Consider the following 21,712-nt stretch of genomic DNA (forward strand, 5'->3'; position numbering starts at 1 on the left):
GATGGTATGTGAACAACAACAAGGGTATAAGCTCAAGCAGTTAAGCAATGCAGTGCTCTATTTCTGGACCTTAAAATATAAGAAACCATTCGAGATAATCGCTGGTAGTGCATGATCAGCAGTATGTCAACATGGGTAACTTTTAAATTGTTTACAAGGTATACAATCTAAAACAAGCATACATAGAGTATTCTTCTTTCCATGCATTTAAAAACCATGCAATGACACTTTAGATACCATAAATTTCAAGGCAAATGCTGAAAATTATCAGATTTGAACTATCTGATTTGATTTGGAATTGAATCAACACCCACTAGCATAAAACCAGTCAACCCAATGTTCTATTTTATGACATAGGAACAGCATCTAGATACAGGCAAGCACATATCCCAATGGTAAGCTTGAAGTAATACTAAGAGTGTCTTAAGAAGCATACCATAAGCAACCAAATTTAGGTAATTTTCCCGTTTCCACATACTTAAATTGTAGAAGGTAAGACAAACCCAATGTCGAATTTGATGACTGCTACAATTCAAAACATGGCAAAAACTATTCCATGAGAGTAAAATAAAAAGCTCCAAAAGGACCAAAACTGATGGAGTTATGGTCGCAGAGTGAGGAGGTGCAAGAAAAGATTCAAGACCAATTGAATTTCGTATAAGCACAGTTATTAAAGGCGCGCCTAGGCGCAAGGCGCCTTAAGGCGCCAGTTTGGCGCCTCGCCTGGGCTGAGGCGAGGCGGTTTCTGCAAGGCGCGCGCCTTGCAAGGTGAGGCGCTGAGGCGCGCCTCATGAAAATCGCGCCTACATCCTGCTGCACCATTTCTTTCTCTCCTCTCCAGCATCCCCTCTTCTCAGTTTCAGCATGTATACATCACTACTTATTTACATTTCTTTAGTTTAAGTAAATGTCCACATTTTCTTTTATTTATATTTTACCTTCCATTTACTTTAATACATAAATGTAAATAAGAAAGTACCCCCCATTTGGATTCAATAAAAATATCTAAAAAATCAAAATCCATAACAATAAGAAAATAGAATTTTGATTTTAGTACAAATTCAGGATTTAGCGATTTTACCACCCCCAAAATACATACCTACTATTTCTTGAAAAATTCATTAAAAATCATTTTAACAACAATGAATATTAACTATCAAAATACCGGGAGTTAGTTTTTCAAAATGAAAACATTTTCTTATATGTCTCCTTATAATGCCCTAATCTTCCAGACTTAGAAAAAATGCGCTAATCTTCCAGACCTAGAAAAATAGCATTTTTCAAAATGAAAGCATTTTCTTGATTGTGGACTTGTAGTGTTTATTGATTGTGGAGAATACTAAAGCTATTCCAAAATGTCCTCCATCAATAAAACAAGAGATTGGAGAGTACATGCAAAAGAAGAAAAATAACAGGGAATCAGGGATGAGCAAAATATGGCACCGTAAGATGATGATTTTCAATTTGGTGAAGGGTATGATGATGATGATGATTAAAACTTCTTTATTGATTGTGGACTTGTAGTGTTTATATGTTTGTTTAGAACTTTGCACGATGGTTGGTACTTGTTTGAGTTTGAAACTTTAAGTTTGAACTTTGATGATGTTTCTAGTTTAGAAATTGTATGATGAATAAATTAACTTTGATGTTGTTAGTTTAGAATTTGAAGATAATGAAACATTAATGATATGCATGTGTTATTATTGATAATTTGATAGTTTTTTATGATTTTACAAGATTTTTAGTTTTTTTCCTAAAAGGTGCGCCTCGCTTCGCCAAGGCGCGCCTCGCGCCTCAGGCTCCAGGACCCTTTGCGCCTCGCGCCTTTCAGAACTATGCGTATAAGAATTTGCTAACATATCCTAATTAGAAAAAAAGGAAACAAAGAAGACCATCAATGAAGCAAGGTCAAAATGTTAGGCCCAACTATGTGATAGAGAGAGATAAGAGCTGCTCCTGGTTTCATATGAGATGCAAATTAATCAGGTCACAACAGATTATAAAATGGTATCTATCATTAATAATGGACTAAGCCATAAAGGAAGTGAAGAGTTCCCGGACCATGGCTCAAACAAGGAAATCTTTTGACTAGAGCGTCTAGATAGTTTGAATTAAATAAAACAAGATAGAATTAATCATTTAGGCCATAATTTCCCTTCTGTTTCACTTCTAAACTTAAGCAAACATTAGTTGAGAATGACTTCAGGTTTTGCCCATAGTTTTCATTTTTCCAGAAATAAGACAGTTTAAACGTGTTTGCATGATGTTTAAACTTGTGTCTGAATACAACATAAGATAATCTGCATACAGGTGAAGAAAACAAAATAAAAACTGTCCAAATCCAATAAAACTCAAGAAAATAACTTACAACACAGAGAACCTACTAGAGGGAATGCTCGTAGTGCAGCAGCAAAGGCATGATTAACTAGACCAGTCTTGAACTGAGACCTTGATTTCACAAACTGATTAATCAACAAATAGCACTCACACAATGGGAATAGCGGTTTTGCCAATTCCTGCAGTGACAATTGTAATCAATTGAAAGTATAAAATCTCAAAGAAATGAGTAATTACAACTGCATCAAGCCCAATAATTAGATAGCATCTAAGACTAACATTATTAATATCATACAGATTGATTTAAAAAACTTCCTTAGGCATTATGTGAACCCAATTTTATCATGGTACTCATCAGATCCATTGGAATTAACATTTTTAAGATTCCAGGCATCCATAAAAAGGCTGAGGTACCAAATCAAGCTAAATAATAAAAGAAAATACTATCTCCTTCGGATGGAGTGCATCACCATGCAAAACAAAAACCAGAGCCAAAGACAGGGCGCACCATGTCGGGATCTAATACATCAATTGCATACAGCCCATATCTATCTTCAGGGACCAAATTTTTGTCTTACGATCCAGAGACACAGTTTTACCTGCCCCAAAGAAAAAGCTTTATAAGTCCTTCATTGAAACATAAACCAAAAAAGCTGACATGTAAAAAATTAAATGCCTTTTCTAACAGATGCAATCACATTAAAACACTATACAAAACAAAACAAGCAGCCACTATAGGGTAGAGCATTCTTGAAAGACCTACAGTACATATCACATACTGGATATAAAGTTTAGTTCTCAAAAGTTTAGCCCCGTTACCCATGCTCAAATGAAGCAGTTCAGCTAAATAGACAATAGAGGAAGTACTCAAACATTTAGGGCCGGTTGAGTTGTAGAAAACATTTTCTAATTTTCTAAAATCAAATTTTCATTGAATGATTGAATCTCCAATTAGAAAACAGAATACTCAATTTTCTTATGTTTAAACTTTATAATAGGAATTGGAAAAAAATAAAAAAGACGTGTTCTAAATTTTCTAAAAATGAATGCTATTAATTTTTGAAACACAAAATGTTAGGTATGCTTACTCGTAAAATTGGAGTTCAAAAAATTGAAAATGTTTTCCACAAACTAAACAGGCCCTTAATTTTTCATTCTGTGAAGGAAAAAACTGTAAGAAACATTTTATACTGCAGTTCCTAACCCAACAAAGATAAAAACTTAAGATTTTCCAACAACCAAATAAACTTGATTGTAAAGATTATGGTTCAATAATACACCGAAACCATATAGTTGCAACTCCAAAAGAATAAACAGCCATGTGCTTTGCTTGAACCTCCCGCTCAGCATAATTGAGCCAGTTACACAGACCGACGCAAGTAAAATTCGAAAGAAAAAGAACATTTGATTAAAAAAAAATCCCAACAAAAGATAAGAACGAGAAATATACCAGTAGAAGGATCAAAGAGAGACCAGAGCTTGGTACGGAAAGTGTAATCGGCGGAGAGAATACGAACCCACACCCGCTCTTCTTTGCCGGTGTCTTCGTCCACATAGTTCAATATGGAACCCGCGATGCCTGGCACCAACAAGACGAGGGTCCAGATCAACCGGTGCCTTGACATCGGCGTCTGTCTTCCGGTTATCCTTCTTGGAAAGTTTCAACCACATTTCCACCGATTCAACTATGTCTCCCAACAGCATCAACTCCAATTCCCCCTCCCAAACAAAAGGATCTAGACGGTATTCATGAATCTAGAACCGTAAAGTGGGGATGAATATACCAAGAGGGAGAAGGGGAAAAGGGGTTGGTGACGGGGGGAGCGAGAGAGCCGTGACGTCGTCGGCAGACCCAAAATGGTCGAAACCAATAATTGACTTTTGGTATGAAGCGAAACCCCTGGTTTTGCCTTAAGAAGCCAGAAAAAAATTGACACCATTTATATTCAAAGTATAAAAAACTATCGGCATATGCTTCCCAAGAACAATCAAACCAGAGAGAGCCAGAGCAAGCGAGAGGCTAGAGCGAAGGCGAAGGCGAGCCACGAGCCAGAGCGAGAGAGCGAGCAAGCGAGAGGCCAGAGCGAGGGCGAAGGCGAGGCAGCGAGGGTGAGAGCGAGTGCAAGAGAACCAGAGAGAGCCAAAGAGAGAGAGACTCACTGAAGCTTGGCGGATCGAGCGGCGGTGGCGACGGCGGATCAACCGACGGTGGCGGGATCGATGGCGGAGGAAGGGATGGACAGATCTAGCGGCGAAGAAGGGAGAGACGGCGGGAGCGCCGGCGGAGGAAGGGATGGACAGATCTAGCGGCGAGGAAGGGAGGGATGGTGGAAGCGGTGGCGGAGGAAGGGAGGGAGGGCTGGAGCGGCGGCGTTGGGGGGCAAAGGAGGTGCAGCGGCGTTGGCGGTGGGGGTCGACGGCGGTTGCGGGAGGGAGAGAGAGTGAGAGAGAGGATGAGAGACCGAGACGGCGGTGGAGGGTGTGGCGAGAGGGGTGAGAGAAAAAGTCAAGAGGGTGAGAGATTAGGTTTGGGGGCGAGAGATTGAGAGGCTGTTTGGCCGCTAAGCCATTTATGCAACGGATCCGCTGCTCTGCGTTTGTGTTTAAGTGTTTGACTTATAATTTTAGCTTATACGTTTTGTCATTTAAACGCTGCTATATCAGCGTTTAGCAAAAGCTGGTGTCCCAACTTTGCCAGAAAACGCTACACAGTTAACCAATGAAATTACTATTCTGCTCTCATCTTCTCCTATCATCTTCCCTGTTTGCTCTTTTCTTCATCTTCCCTTTGCTTCAGGCGATTACTATCACCGCCGCCATCACCCCTCCTCCAATTGGGCTGCCGCCGTTGCCATCGTCAAGATCCGCCATCGGCCACTGTTCTTCCCCTTTTCTTCTCGCTGTGCAGCGCTGTTATATATGTTATATGTATATATATATAACACAAAATAATATATATTATTATTATATATAACATATATAATATATAGTAATATTGTATTAATATATTTTTAATAATCATATATAATTTATTAACATTTAATAATAAAAATTTACATCATGTTTATTTTAGTCTTTTTGTCCAATTTTAATAACTTATCAGCTATTTCTACAAATACATAAATATTAATTAATAGCTTAAAAGCACATTTATCTAAATACATTATCAACTTAAACGCTATTTAACTTTTAACTTGAAAGCTAAACAACTTAAAAGCTATAAAAAAAATCGCTAAACCAAACATCTTCTGAGTGAGTGGTTTTTGGGGGTGGGGTGTGTTTAGAAAATATAAAATAAGGTTTTCGGTAAAAAAATTAAAATAATTATTTATAATATATCAAAATGTAATGATAAATAACTAATGTTAAACCCGTACAATATAAGAAAGGTATAATTAAAATAAATTTAAGAATAAAAAATTAAACTCATTATTTTAAATAAATACATAATCGATAATTACAGGTTATTTTTTTCTTTTAATACTTAGTATTTTATTAAAATTTAAATTTAATTAATTATTCACTATTCAATGTGTTAATATAGAACATCTTTAATTTAATGTACTATTATTTAATATGTTAAAGAATAATTAACACATTAAGTAAGTTATCACATTTTCTCCCTTTTCATTTCATGAGATTTTTAGCACTTAGCATTGTCTTTATCAATGATCTCTCTAATTATATCTTTAATGAATTTTTTTTTAAAAAAATCAATTATAAGACATAAATAATTACATAATAAATTTTATACTTACTAAGCAATTCCTATTCGTCAAGTTCAATTACACTAAAAATATTAGCAAATGACCTAAAAATAAAATTTTGTATTATAAAACTTTCATCTATAACATCTACAACAGTAGTCTTTAACATTAAATTTAGTTTGCACTTGTGACTTGTAGTCTTCTATTTCATATATATAAGTATAAAATTTAGCATAAAATACAATTATCTTTCACAAATCAATATTTTGAAAGACTGAACCAACTAACGCTTGATTGTTACATGAATAATTCCATCATATAAAATTGATGGCAAATTTTATATAAATAATTAATAATAATAAATTTATAAAAGAAAAAAAAACATATTCATCCATGAAAATCATCTCAATGGCAATGCTATAAGTTTATGACTTATCTTCAAATTATGGAATCTCTTAAAGTCTCAACACTCGAACATTTAACGTCCATATTTTAAAAAGTTACTTTAAAAAAGTTTTTACTAAATTGCATAACGTTATATAAAATGAAAAATTTTGACATAAACTTCTTATTTATACACAAAAATTATTACATTGGAACAACAAATCATTAAATATTTACATTAAATTAAGTGTAATGATTAATTAATTATTAAAGTAAAATCATTTATTATATTATATATTTATTTATAAATTTTAAATATAAATTAAAACTCCTAAACGTAAGGAAGTATGGATTTTTCAATGCTAATTAAAAATTCTCTTTAAATTTTTAATTTATGATCTTGAAAGTTAATTTATGCAATGATAACAAAATATTGAAAATATGAATTTTAACTTATTTTTCTTTCACAATGCATTAATTTTCTTGCATGGTCTTCAAAATATAATATATTAAATCTTAATTAGTATTGAAAAACCCATGCACTAGTTTTGAAAATGTGATATCTTAAATCTTAATTAGCATTGAAAAACTCATGCATTAGTCTAACATTAAATTAAAGGTAATGATTAATTAATTATTCAAGTATAAAAATTTATTATATTATATATTTATTTATAAATCTATAAGAAATATAAATATAAATTAAAACTTCTAAACATGAGGAAGCATGAGTTTTCCAATTGTTGTTGCCAAAATACAACAAATAAAATTTGTGATGTGGGTCCACTTAAGCTCAGTGTTTAGGTTGCCATAAGAGAAATCGTCTTAAGAGAGTTTGCCGCTAGGATGCTTGTCGCAAGGATTTCGCCACAAAGATTTGCCACTAGCTCTCGCTGCCACAAGGTTTTTGCCACAAGACTTCACCGCTAGCTCCTTCTCCATAAGACTCTGCCACTAGTTCTCACCACAAGGTTTTGTCATAAGGCTTCACCGCTAGCTCTTTCGACACAAGGCTCCGCCACTGGCTCTCGCCATAAGGTTTTGCTTTCGCTACTAGATCTTGCCGCAACCTTTCGCCTTCGCTGCTAGGTTAACTGCAAACTTTTTCCTTCGCCACGAGGTCTTGTTGCAAGCTTTTACCTTCACCGCAAGCTTTTGTCTTTGCCACTAGGTTCGCCGCAAGAATTTGGCCATGTTGATGCTCAAAAAATGGGTTAGAAGACTCGCGAAAATCTTCCTCCACGAAAACCCTCCGATGCCAATGTTAGTCTCGGATCCCAATAACTATTCACGAAAACAGTAAAGATGCATTCAAAGTGTCGAGATTTTACTGAAAATTAGAAATCCCATCAATGTCCTATAGTTGGGTATTTATAGGGCACGATTCTCAAGGATTGCTAGTGTTGACATATGGCGATTGATGAGTGGAGCTTAGGCTTCATCGGGAATAGGCTTTTGACGCCTAGTTGTGAGATTGCTCGTAACGTGCGGCCGCGAGCCAGCTTGCAGCAAGCAACCACGAGGGTTAGCCTGCAAGTAGCAGCGAGGCTAAGTCTCGTGGCATGCGGTCGTGAGGTAGCTCGCAGCTAACGGCTCGCGACAAACAGCCGTGAGTCAGCTCGCGGCATGCAGCCGTGAGACTGCCTCTCGCGACACACGGCAGCGAGGCTGGCCTCACGGCTATCCCATGCCGCGAGGTTGGCCCTGATGGTAGGTTGCCGCGAGATTGGCAACAATTCTTTTATCGTCAGCCTCTTCATTTCTCCTTCCATTTTTTTCAATAATTTCTTACTTTTTCTCCTTATTTTTCCATGGCACGAAACCAATACTAACTAAAAACTCTCTTGAATTTTAATTTATTCAATGATAACAAAACTTTAAAAATATGAATTTTGACTTATTTTTCTTTCACTATACATTAATTTTCTGCCATAGTCTTGAAAATGTAATATCTTATATCCTAATTAATATCGAAAAATCCATGTATTAGTTTTGAAAATATGATATTTTAAATATTAATTTCTATTGAAAAATTCACACATTAGTCTTAAAAATGTGATATTATTAATACTAAATATCATTGAAAAACTCATGCGTTAGTTTTGAAAATAGAGGGAAAACAATTCATATTTTCAAAACTTTAAAATAAAATTAATATATGGTTAGTGATTTACTTAATTATGCAAGATTTCCCACACATTACCATCATGCAATGCATGGGTTTGTGGTAGGTTCCTCAATGCCAATTAAGATATTACATTTTCAACACTAATGAGTGGGTTTTCCAATACTAACATATTTATAAATAAATATAATATAATAAGTATTTTATTTTAATAATTAATTAATCACTATATTTAATTTAATGTAAGTTTTGGAGAGAAAACAGATCACCAATTGCCAATCCTACTTTAATATATTAATAAGAATAAAATATAATTCTTAATTTATATTATTGAAAATAGTTATTTTTTTTAATTAATCGCATTGAAAAACTCATGTAAATTTAATGCAAATTTTACACGCAGAAAACAATTTAGCCTATTAATTATTGAAGGGAAAAAATATTTGTAAACTATTATAGTTTATTTAATATATTATATAAATAAAAGATAAGATGTGACGACCCAGAATTTTTCTAGATCTTTATTTATAACTGACTAGTAACTTAAATGCATGGGTTAAAAATTTGCCCCATTATTATATAATAACAAAAGCAAATTAAAAATAAATATACTCTTAGGGGCATTTCCTTACTTAATAAAGCAACAATTAATCAAATACCACATATACATAATCAGAGCCCCTGATCACAATTCACACCCCAAAGATCTTTTCGGCTGGGATTGCCCTATATACACAGAATCCAAAGGAAATAATAACATTCGCCATAGCAACCATTTCTGAACACCATTCTTCTCAACTTAGAATGATGGTAAAATAAATTCAGTCGAGAGACTCAACAAATATAAAGAAAGAAAGGTTGAAGGCTGAACATATCCAATAAACTCTCCCTATAACAACAACCCCCAATCACGCACAAGCCATGAGATGCCAAACACAATAAAAAAAAGCGCACATAAAAGCACATATCAATTATTGGGGCCCAAATATTCCTTAGAATTGTGTTATGTGATAAAATTCCCTTTTAGTCTAAGCCATTAACACCTCATGCTATATATTGAATATGATTTCTATAAAGCCTATCTTAACTAAACCCCTATGAGTTATAAACCAAATATTCCATATTTTCATGTTTTTGGTAGTACATGTTTTATCCTTAACAATGGTAAAAACTCTTTAAGAAAAGTTTGATATTAAGAGTTAGGAAATAATTTTCTTAGAATATTCTACTCAAAGTAAAGCATATAGGGTATATATCAAAAGAACTCTTGTAGTAGAAGAATTTTTTCTAGTTATAGCTAATAATGTGAGAGTTGAAATTCTAAAACCTAAGGAAGATTCTGATAATAATGAATTAGATCTCAAGGAAATCAATCCATCATTAAAATGACAATATGCTTAAATGCTTAATGAAGAAAATGTGGCTCATGAAGAGAGAGAATCATTGAAAATCTATGGAAGATAATGAGATCATAGAAAATATTTTTAGAGAAATTAAAACATGATCATCTCTTATAAATAAGTGTCAATATGATGCCCTTATATTTCTAATAGAGTCAAAAGGCATTAAGGAATGCTTGATTGATGAAAATTGGATCATTGCCATGAAGAGCTAAATCAATTTGAAATAAATGAATTGTAGCAATTAGTTCCAAGACCTAAAGATCACCCAACCATATGGGTGTTTAGAAACAAAATAGATGATAGTGGAATATTTATTATAATTAAATTTAGATTAGTAGCTCAAGGGTACAATCAAGAAAAATGAATCGATTATAATGAGACTTATATCCTCGTAGCTAAGTTAGAAGCATGGAGAATATTATTGGCATTTGCATGTCACAAGAAGTTTAAGCTATTTCAAATGAATATTGAAAGTGCATTTTTGAACGATTATAAATGAGGAAGTATATGTAGATAAATTCTCTTGGTTTTGAGAATTCTTAATGAGAGGATCATATGTTCAAATTTACAAATGCACTATATTGTTTAAAACAAGCCCCTAAGTCATAATATGAAAGTCCTAGCAAGTTTATTCTAGAGGAAGAATATAAAAAAGGTCAAATAGATATAACATTACTCAAAGCCTCATAGCAAGGACATTTTATGAATCTACAAATAATCTATGTAGATAACAGTTTATTAAAATCCTCAAATAAATCCCTATGGAATAAAATTGTTAATATACTGCCAAAGGAAATTTGAAATAAGCATAATGAGAAAGCTAAAAACTCTTCTAAAGATTGCAATCTAGGCAAGAAGATAAAGGAATTTATATATCTCTTCAAAATACATCTTCTTAAGAAATCTATTTTTCTTCAAAAGCAAATTAGTAGCCACTCAAAATAGTAGTACATCAAGCCTAGACTATTATGAGAAATGCCAAATGATGGAAAACGAGTTATATAGACATATGATTGGACCATTGCTATATTTGATAGCTAGTAGGATGAGCATCATGTTTAGTATTTGCCTATATGATAGATTTTAATCCAATCCTAAGAAATCCCATCTTGAAGGCAAAATAGCTAAAAAGAACACTAGTGATCCATGACAAGTTATAAGAAATTTCCTAGTATCTTTGTTTAGAAGGAAGTGAATTTCCATTCCATTCTCTTTCACTAAAAGTGATTATATAGTTGCTCGAATCCTATGGATGGAACAAAAAGACTATGGCATAAATCCCCACAATATTCCAAATCAAATGTGCTAATACAAATGCTATAGCCTTAGCAAAAATTCAAGGAATCTTGCTCAAAAATAAAATATCAATTGGTATCATGTCCAAATCTATTGGAAATCAAACTCTAGATAAATTCCTATCAATCCTTGAGTTCAAGTGATTTTATCTGAAGAAGTTTAGATCCTTCATGTCTCTCAAATCTATCATTGGTTAAATCAAAGGGCTTCGCAGTCAATCTCTTAGATCTCAAAAAATTGATAAATGATATATTCTTAATGGCATATAGTATTCATGTTTTGAATCATTTATAATGCTATTTTTCTTGTATGAAATAGCTTGATTATCTCTGTGTGACAAATGAATACTTGAGTATGAAATAATGCTTTATTTGCTAAAGGATCATCTTGCTTTTGAAGTTATTTATATGTAATGATCTTATGTGATTACAAGTATGGCTAAGATTATCAAAAGACAAATGTATGTTCTTAAAGTCTATCCTTAATATGTCGCATTAAATATGCCATAACTTGTTTAGATTTATGTTTTTGGATGACCACTTATTCTTTGAACATATATATATGAGTGCATGTGGTTCATTCCTCAAATTTATGATCATTGTCATATTTTACTCTTGTGGAAATCATTTGAATTGAGACAAATTGCTATTCTATTTTTATATGAAAAATGTCTCTATATCTTTAAATCTCCCTTCTAAGTTTAAGGGGGAGTTTTTTTCAAAGAGAGTCTTTCTATCTACTTGAAATGATTTATTTCACTTCTATATTGATCATTTAATGTATATGCCTCTTATATGATGAGTGACTATGCATTTGATCTAATGTTTTGATTGTTTAAATATGAGTGATTATTTTGAAAGATATAGATTAGCTCTAATATGATCATGAGTATGCAATATGGTATGGTTTTTTTTTTTTTTCAATTTTAGCATCTCATGAATAAGGTTTCTATATATGGCATGTGCTCAAAAATATTCTATGATGTTAATTATGCCATCTTAAGGGGGAGCTATCTCTTGTTTTTTTAAAAGAAACATTGAAAAAGTCTTGAGATTTGTGAAATCATTTGAAATGTTTTTATTTAAAAATGAAGTTTTTCAAGTTCTATCAATTAAGTTTTTAAAATAACCAATTCACCCTCCTTCTTGGTGTGTGCCATAGCACCTCTCGTTCTAACAGCCCACACAAGACACATGGCACCCAACTCTCATACTAACCTGTTGTTGCCCTGAAAGACAACATATACTTTCAACAAACCTATGTGCGACGTCCCGGGTTGGTGCTCCCTTCACCCGTGTCCTCGCGTTGGTCCTCCCGACACCCGAGCTGTAGAATAACCGAGCCGTGGGCTCCCTCGGAACGATCCTTCCGTCCGAGACCAATGAATTGCCGGTAACCATGCAATGCACATAAAAATGCAATGGCATAATGAGCATCAACGTGATACACTGACGCCCATTCATCCAGGCATCAGGCCTACTCCGCCCACATAGTAAACCATACGCGATGCATATGCCCGTGTCAGATGCAATCTAACCATAAAGAATGTTTGCGTTCAAGCATACTCAATAAATAAATACCCCAACATGCAATCCGTACCCATGTGCATATTAAATCATGAACGATAATACAACATATCGAATCATGTAGTAAATTACATAATGGTAGAGCTAGTCAGCAATGTCCGGCACCGATCAACGGTCAGTGATTAGGAGTGTTCACCCGACGATCCACTCTAAGGCTGTACAATAGTCAACTTTAACGTCACCAAACAACCGACTCCTGCCTCACTGATAGCCCTACCCGACCCATACCCAAGAAATCCATAAACAAACCCGCACATCTAGGAACCTAGTCCCCAAGTTGGGTTCAATATCATTCCGAAAAGAATAGGGGCAGTACAAACCTCCGTAGGCATATAACAAATAAAACTCTCAAAGAGTCTCATTTAATTTAAGTTAAATCATGCCAATAACATCCTCAATTCAAATAATTAATAGGCAAAACCGAAATGAATTAAAAAAAGACGAGGGATTCATAAAATGGATAAAGATCACAAGGGTATAAGGGAACTTGCCTCTTAATAGCATATTTCAACCTCCTTAATTACTCTGTCGCTGCACAATTAGTAATTTTTTCTAATTACACTAAATTTCGATACAAAGCCCATATGCGTAAACATGGCCAAAATTGAACCGGACCGACGGTTCGAACCGGAACCGGATCGGCCGGAACCGGACCCGGAACCGGCCGAACCGGAACCGGACTGAACCGGCGAAATTCGGTCCGGTTCCGGTTCAAGGTTCCGGGGAACCGGAACCGCCGGTTCCGGTTCCGCGGAACCGGAACAACCCCCCCCTCCCCCCGTGCAGTACCCCTCCCCCCCCCAACGGTCCAAAATTGGACCGTTGGCAGCCAACGGTCCAATTCCAATTTTATTAATTTTTTTTTTAATTTTATAATTCCTATCTATATACACCCCTCCCTCCCCCACTCATTTTTCACACTTTCTTTCTCTCTCTCTCTCAAGTCTCAAGCTATTATTCTCTCAATTTTGTCTCTCATTTAATATTTCAATTTCAATTTCTTCAATTTTCTCATTTTGTTATTTATCAATTTATTCAATTATATTGTTAATTATTTATTACTTGTTACTATATTATTTTATCATTATTATATTTTTTTATTATCATACTTTTTTCAAAAAAATGGCAAGTGAAGGTAGAAATTTTGAAAATGTTGAAAATGTTGAGTTTGAAACTCAAAATTTTCAAACACAAGAGAGTGAAACTCAACAAAAGGGAGGTGGAAAAATTTCTACTTCTGATATTTTTAATATTCATTTCAAGAAAAATTTCATCATCATCTGACGAATGGGTTAATGATGGTTCAACAACGGCGACTTCCGACTCCAATGAAGATGCGTAGGATCCAAGTCCATATTTTATTTTTTTTCACATTTGTAAAAATTAATTACTTGTATTACATTTTTGTTGTAATTATTTTTTAATGAAATTAAGTCTAATTCTATTTTTTATTTTTCACATTTGTAAAAATTAATTACTTGTATTACATACTTGTTTAGTTGTTTTAATTATTTTTAATGAAATTATTACTTATATTTCTTCAATTTTTAGTAGTGTTTTTTTATTAAAAATATGGTTGAGAATATTTATATTTACAATTACATTTAACAATTAAAAATCGAAACCAAACCGAACCGAACAACGGAACAAGGACCAAAATTGAATACAACAATATTTAAAAAAAATTAAAAAAATTCGGTTTGAACCGGAACCGTTGACCGAACCGGCTCAAATCGTTGACCGAACCGGTCCAAACCGTTGACCGAACCGGCACGAACCGAAACCGGAACCGAACCGTCCCAAACCGCCCTTGGGCGGTTCGGTTCAGGTTCAAAGATTTCTTGAACCGGAACCAGCGATTCATGAACCGGAACCGACGGTTCATGAACCGTGGCCATGTTTACATATGCGTATCTCCAATAATTTGGTTAAATCGGTATAAAATTGAGGCTATTATGGGTATAAGAGGTCACTAAAATTTACAAAGTGAAGAGGGTTTGCCTTATTTCGTATATTTTTGGCCTTAAATGCCTGCACTGTAAAATAATAATAACACTAAAATAAGCCAAAATACAACCTAAAAATAAGATTTAATCCATAGAAAATGTTTAATACAAGTTGATTAACCTACCTCACCATTCAGACCTTTAATTGCACGAAGTAAAATTCATTTTCCTGAATTTTCTTTCTATTTTTCTTCTTTCTTCACGCTGTTTCGTGCCTGTTTCTTCTCTCGAGCACTCTTTATTCTGCTCCCAATTAAGCTTGAATTTTAGCTTCAATTGAAGCATTAAATAGCAGCCCATTCCCATGGAAAAATCAACAGAAAACATCGCCAATTTGGCCTTAAAATTAACAAAACAGGGGAAGCGTGGAAGCAGCAACACGGCGCACCAGTGCGCGCCACGTGGCCGTGGCATGGCTGCCCACCGCCTTGCCCCAAAACGACGTTGTTTTGGTGGTGGGCTGCTAATTAAAATCAGCATTTCTTCCCCCAGTCACACGCGCCTCCAGCGACTCAAACTCGCGTTGTAACATCCCGCTTTCTTGGAGAGTGTGTCACTATACTAGGGCCCATCATACACAATTATAATCTCTTTTCCCTTATATATTCCTTATACCTCATATACCGTATTTCAAAGGGAAACCCCCCAATATATCATTAAAAATGCAGAAGCGATAATCGAAACCTAATATGATACATAATTAATTCACTTATATAATATCATAAATAATCCATACCATATGTTAAACATCGTATCCTCAAATATAAAATACATGGAGGCACATTTCTCGAGATAACATATAAAGACCCTAGGTGCAATCATATGATACCTCGAACATACATAGCCATTTCAATCATATGATACCTCGAACATACATAGCCATTTCTCAACAAATAAAATACTGGAATCTCCTGCTGAATCCATCAGCCACGCCATCATGTGCCTTTATATCTCAACTTACTCCTTGCCTAATCTGCAAGTCTAAACTAGAACGTTGAATGTTCCAAGGGCATAACCCATTAAAAGATAAAACTTTTAGTGAGGGTCCAAAAACATATATATGAATGCATGATGCAATAACATGAACAATATTTTTGCCCTTTAATGTAACTTCCCAGGCCCACCAACCCGGCTAGGAATCATAGGCAAATCCCGAACCTCTGTAGGATAAGCCTAACGTTATTTCCTCAATGTCTTTGGGGAATTACGGCTACAATCTGGGGGCGACATCTCATTCCCATGCATAAATATCAATATGACTATAATATCGTGCCATGCAAATATCACGACTTTTCATGCAATATGACAAAATGAACGTTGCATTCATAAATAGCATGCATATATAAGCAATCATATCATAATTATAAGTTCTTGTGAGAAAATCACTCACATTTGTCCAAAGATTAAGACACATCGAAAAGTGCGCATCACCTCGATATGCGTGCCCGACCTTGATTCTAGTGCCAACTCTCAAAAGTTGAACCAATCACATCATTTCGATCACGTCAATCATAAAAATGATATTTAATTACTAAATATCCTCAATATTCCATTTATTTTATTTTCCCTTTATTTTCTCTCATTTTTCCTTCTAAAAATCCCAATAAATACCATCGAGACTTTTTTCAAAAATCTAATTCCACAACAATTCATCATAGGCTATGAGCTTCAAGGGAAAAATACTGGACTTACCCAGATGATGCGTTTCATGCAAAACGATGATCTTTGATGCTAAAACTGAGATATCGGGAAGGTAAACCTCAAAACTTTTGTAACGCCCCGTTTTCTCAAAACGAGCGTTAACCCGAGATTTCGGGAATATTTTTTTTTTTACATCATATACACAACACAAGCTTCATCATAATCATTTCCCGATAATCCCGATGATACTTTCTTAGCATATCAAAATTTAATAATTAATAGACTAAGATAAATATTATCAATCACATCAACGAAAGCAAGATCGAAACCTCAACGATATATAACCGACAATTCCTTTACAATAACCAAATCGATGTTTCACATGAAAATATCAAAATATTCATAACCCCTGAACATCGCTACGAAAACTAAACAAATCAGCTACATCTCGATGACATTCTTTCCCTTGGCGCCACTGCTTTCACCTGGAATGTTTGAATATTCCAGGGACATAGTTCAAATTAGATGCTGAATCATCTAAGTGAGAGTTCAAAAACATTTTCATGAATATATGCAAAATCATATATAAAACCGACAAGTCCTGACATGCACCAGCCTACGAGAATCCCACATAGCACTTAACCCTAACCGGGGGAAATGCAATCTCTCTAAAGGCGACATGACCCCATCGACCCATTGGCAAACACAATCCTGCTTAAGAGGGACAACCTTGACACATGAACCCGAGAATCACCCATTGTCATTGTTAGGCTTTACGCTCCAACTCAAAAGCATTCCGAAACCCAACGTAACCCTAGCCCCAATAGTGTCACATCAACACTATCCTCGGAATTAACGTCACCTCGATCTTAATGCTATTGCTTAAAGGAATCTGGGGTGGTGTCCACTCTCAACCCCTCCACTTGAGCCAACAACCGAGGTGGTGTCCACTCTCAGCCCCGCCACTTGAGTACCGTAGGGTGAAGTCCGTCTCAGCCTTGTCCCAAGTGGGTCACATAGCATTAACCCTTGGCACGCATCTCGAGTGCTGACACTCGAGAGCTACATCACAAGTTAACGACCCACGTCTCACGTGGTCAACACAACATGTCAATGCCGAAAAATCATAACATGCATAAAATCAACATCTCAATGTATGCAATTTACCGTATGAAATTCAATGCATGTGTAAATAACTGTTTGGACAACCATAATAAACCAAGCCATAGGGATGAACATTCACAGTAAACCATTCACATGCTACTATAAGTCTTTTCAGGTAGAACCACTCACCTTTAGGCGTAATTCAATTTCTTCTTAAAAAGTGCGGTATGCCTCGATTTGCGTGCCCACCTTGAACTTCGCACGAGTCACTTCGCCTCAACCCGCAGGGCACCCTAATCATCATATTTATCCAACAATTATGATTTTCCTTAATTTTCTCATATTTTCCTATTTTTCTCCCATTTTTCTTCTCTAATAATTCAAAATAAATATCTACACAACTATTTTCTCAAATATTTTTACATGATAATTCATAAAATATTTTTTCAAGAATTTTGGAAAAAAAATTAGAAATTACCTATGTGGCACTCGCCCCCACACGCCTAGGCGCGTTGCTGCGAGTGGTAGCCGCGCGTGCACTGCACGCGCCCTTTCTTCTCCGGTGAGATGGTCGCTGGCGGTTGCTCCGATGCCCCCGAAATCGGTACCCCTCGAAAGCCCACAACGAATCGATCTTAACCCCACCACTTTCAGGCCGAAAGGCCACCGGCAAGGCCTCCGATTGGGCATTTACAGGTGCGGTGCGACGGTCCACCTCCCATTTCCGATCAGCCCTCAAAACACCTTCAAACCTCTTCCAAAATTCACGAAACTTACCAGAAATGCACCCCTCGCCTCAAGGATCAAAAGCCCCTTATTGTCTTCCCTCGATTCGCCCTCAAACTCGAGTGTTTTGATGCTTCAATTTCGGCCAGAAATCCTTGGTATTTATAGGCTAAATTCGGCCCCCACATGGCCGATTTCCGGCCAAATCTTTCCCCACACGCTTCTGAGACTACCCTAGGCCATGCCTTGATGAGATTTGCTGCCCAAATCTCTCTATTTTCGGGCCGAATCCGCGGCCAGATCTGCTATTTCTGAGCAATTTTTTTGAAAATTGCAGTTTGGCCCTCCTTGAACTTCCTTTTGCAATTTGGCCCTTATCCTCTAGCCCCTGATCTTTCTAGTACCACCACTAAGACCCTCAAGATTAGTACTTCTCATTTCTCCCTTGAAACTTCAAAAAAATTACCGTTTTGACCTCCCTCAGGCAAATTCAAAAAATTACACTTAGACCCGATTGATCGATTTGACCTCAAATCCACTTAATTCAACCTGAAACCACTTAAGGGTTGTTCTATACATCAAATATTAGTCCTAAACACACTCTGCTAATTTTTCGGACATCGTCTATAACAATTTGGTAATACGACCTAATTGGCAGCTGTATTTTTGTTGTACCAAAAACTGTTCCCGATCTCATTTTTTTATCACTAAAAATCATAATTTAAATCACTTGTCGATACTACACCATTTTCCTTGGCTATCTAGGGTCTGGGGTACTCCTTATAACTAATTCAGTCGTCCAAAGCTGTGTTAGTGTACCCTATAATCTTATTTTTCCGCAAATTCCATTTATGCCCTTTGTCGAATATCATTTTTATCCTCAAATTATTCCCAGGTATTACAACTTTTTTGCATGAACCTCCATAAAATATTTTTCTCTAATTTTTCAACATTTTTTCAAGCCCCACGTGCCCACACGCGCTAGGGCGACATGCGGCGCGTGGAAGGTAACGCGTGACCGGCAAGCGCCAGTCGTCTTCTCTAGTGATGGTCGTGCCGACGATCTGGTCTGACTCCACCATCTTCTTACTCTCGCTTAGTTGATCCGAATGACATTCTCCTTGGCCTGAAAGAGCAACCGGAAGACCCTCAATCAGGCGATCAAAGCTTCGGCTTGGCTGTCTGCTTCCTTTTCCTGCGAGGCTTCGAAACCCCACCAAACCTTCACCAAAATACCTCATTTTCTCCATAAATAATCCTTAGGCTATGGGCAACAAAAGCCCCTTAAAATTGACTCTCAATTTGTTCGATTTCATAGCCGATTTGAAGCTCAATTTCTTGCAATTTTCGGCCACCTTCAACGCCTATTTATAAGCATTTTCGAGAGATGAAACGCTCTTAGCCGTCTTACGTGACCCCTTAGGAAGCTCTACCTCCCTTAGATTGGCTTTCAAGCAGCCTCAACCGACCACTATCATCATCTGCAAGCGCGATAATCCGATCAGCTTTCTAGTCGACTTTTTCTTCAAATTTCGGCCACCATGATGGCCCTTGTCGGCTGATGATCACACCCATGTGATCCTGACCACCCTCCATGCTAGCCCAGTGGCTTTTGGCGACTCTTGAAGATTTCAAAACAACTTTGTTTTGGCCTCCCTTTAGCAATTTCAGAAAATTATATTTAGGCCCGAATCTTTATTTTTGCCTCAAACCCATTCGTTTCTTCCTGAAACCTCTGAAGGGTTGTTCCTTAAGAAAAATCGAAGCCCCCTCAAGCTTTCATTGAGTTCCTGAAAGTCGTTTATAATAATTCAGTATTGCAGCCTAATTAGCAGTTGCATTTTAGCTGTACCGAAAACTATTCCCGTTCTCATTTCTTTCGATGCCATAAATCATGTCTCAAAATACTCATCGCGGCCATATCATTTTCCTTTGGTATCTCGGCTTCAGGGCACTCCCTGTAGTCGATTTGATCAATTTTTGGGCTATGTAGATATCAATATTCCTCGAAATTTCATTTTTCTAATAAAACGCCTATTTTCAAATAATCCAAATTTCTTGGGTATTACACGCGTCCTCGTCTGCATCCCTTGCGCCCGCGTGCTACTCAGCTAGCTATCGCCTTCACTATTATACACACATAATTAAATTTAAAATGACTCTTGGCCATTTCTGGAATTAATACTTAAACCCACAACTTCCAAAAACTTCTACATATACCCTAAACTCCATTTTCCCTTATTACAATTGTACCCCAAAAATTCCTAAAAATTCACCTAATTAATCCCATCATTAATTTTATAAATATTTCTAAATAATTTAATTAATTACCCTTAATTTCCTATTTCCACGAAACAACATAAATTATTATTTTTCCTTAAATCTCCAAATACCCAATAATGATCTCAACACTGATATTTATAATTACTATTTATCTCTAAATTTTGGGTTGTTACATAAGATTTTATACAAATAGATAATTTTATATTACTTAACTAATAATTTAAATTTTCTATTCATATTTCTCAGAAATAATATTTATTTTTGATTGATTGAGGGATTAATTGATGAGAAGATACGACAAAAAAATATTTATTTTTGATTCATTAATAGCATTGAAAAGGCCATGCAAATTTAGTGCAAACTTTAAAGGCAACTCTTTTTGAGGGGCAAAGGCGGTATAGTAGCGTTGATGGTGGGGGTTGACAACGGTGACAAATGGGAGAGAGAAAAATTGAGAGAGGATGAGAGACAGAGACGACAGTGGCGGATGTAGCGAGAAGGGAAGAGAGAAAAAATGAGAGAGGGTAAGAGATTAGGTTTGGGGGTGAGAGATTGAGTGAGTGATGAATGTTGATTTTTGGGTGTGGGGAGGGTATTTAGAAAATATAAAAAAATTAAAAGAAGGTTTTTGGAATTTTTTTTAAAAATAATTATGTATATATTTATTAATATATACATAATTATTTTGTATATTTAATTATTTTCTAGATTTTTTATTTATTATTGTGTATGAGTATCTAATTTATTATTTTGTGAATTTTTTATTTATCATTTTCTGAATATGCATGTATTTTATTATTTTATGTATTTGATTATTGATTATGTGTATATGTATATCTTATCATTTTGTGTACTTAATTATTGATTTGTATATTTTTTAATATTTTTATTTGAAAAAGGAATAATTTTCATGGAAAAAATGCAAATTTTTATGAAAAATAATTACTATCAAACAACAAAACCTAAAAAAGATATCTATTTTTATATAAAATAATGGCTATCAAACATCAAAAATTGAAAAAATACAACAATTTTTAGATAAAAAATTAAACCAATCAAACACTTTCATTTGATATTTTCCCTACAAAATATTTTTTTTATGCAAATTCTATGC

At 35.3% G+C, this 21,712-nt stretch overlaps 1 protein-coding gene across 4 annotated transcripts in view; it reads right to left on the reverse strand.

The window, feature by feature from the left end:
* Positions 1-21,712, reverse strand: part of LOC127790229 (double-stranded RNA-binding protein 1-like) — an 82,900-nt gene that overhangs the window by 1,271 nt on the left and 59,917 nt on the right. Inside the window, exons 1-3 of one of the 4 annotated variants that reach the window (XR_008020739.1) lie at positions 3,788-5,203; positions 2,846-2,936; positions 2,369-2,516 (exon numbers count right to left, since the gene is read on the reverse strand). The gene's annotated coding sequence lies outside the window, so the exon portion shown is untranslated. Of the gene's footprint in view, positions 1-2,368; positions 2,517-2,807; positions 2,937-3,787 lie in introns of those variants that run through there. The other 3 variants (XR_008020740.1, XR_008020738.1, XR_008020737.1) reach the window with 3 other exon arrangements.

This window comes from Diospyros lotus, chromosome 14 (genome assembly GCF_014633365.1).
Source record: "Diospyros lotus cultivar Yz01 chromosome 14, ASM1463336v1, whole genome shotgun sequence".
In the NCBI taxonomy this organism is placed as follows: Eukaryota; Viridiplantae; Streptophyta; class Magnoliopsida; order Ericales; family Ebenaceae; genus Diospyros; species Diospyros lotus.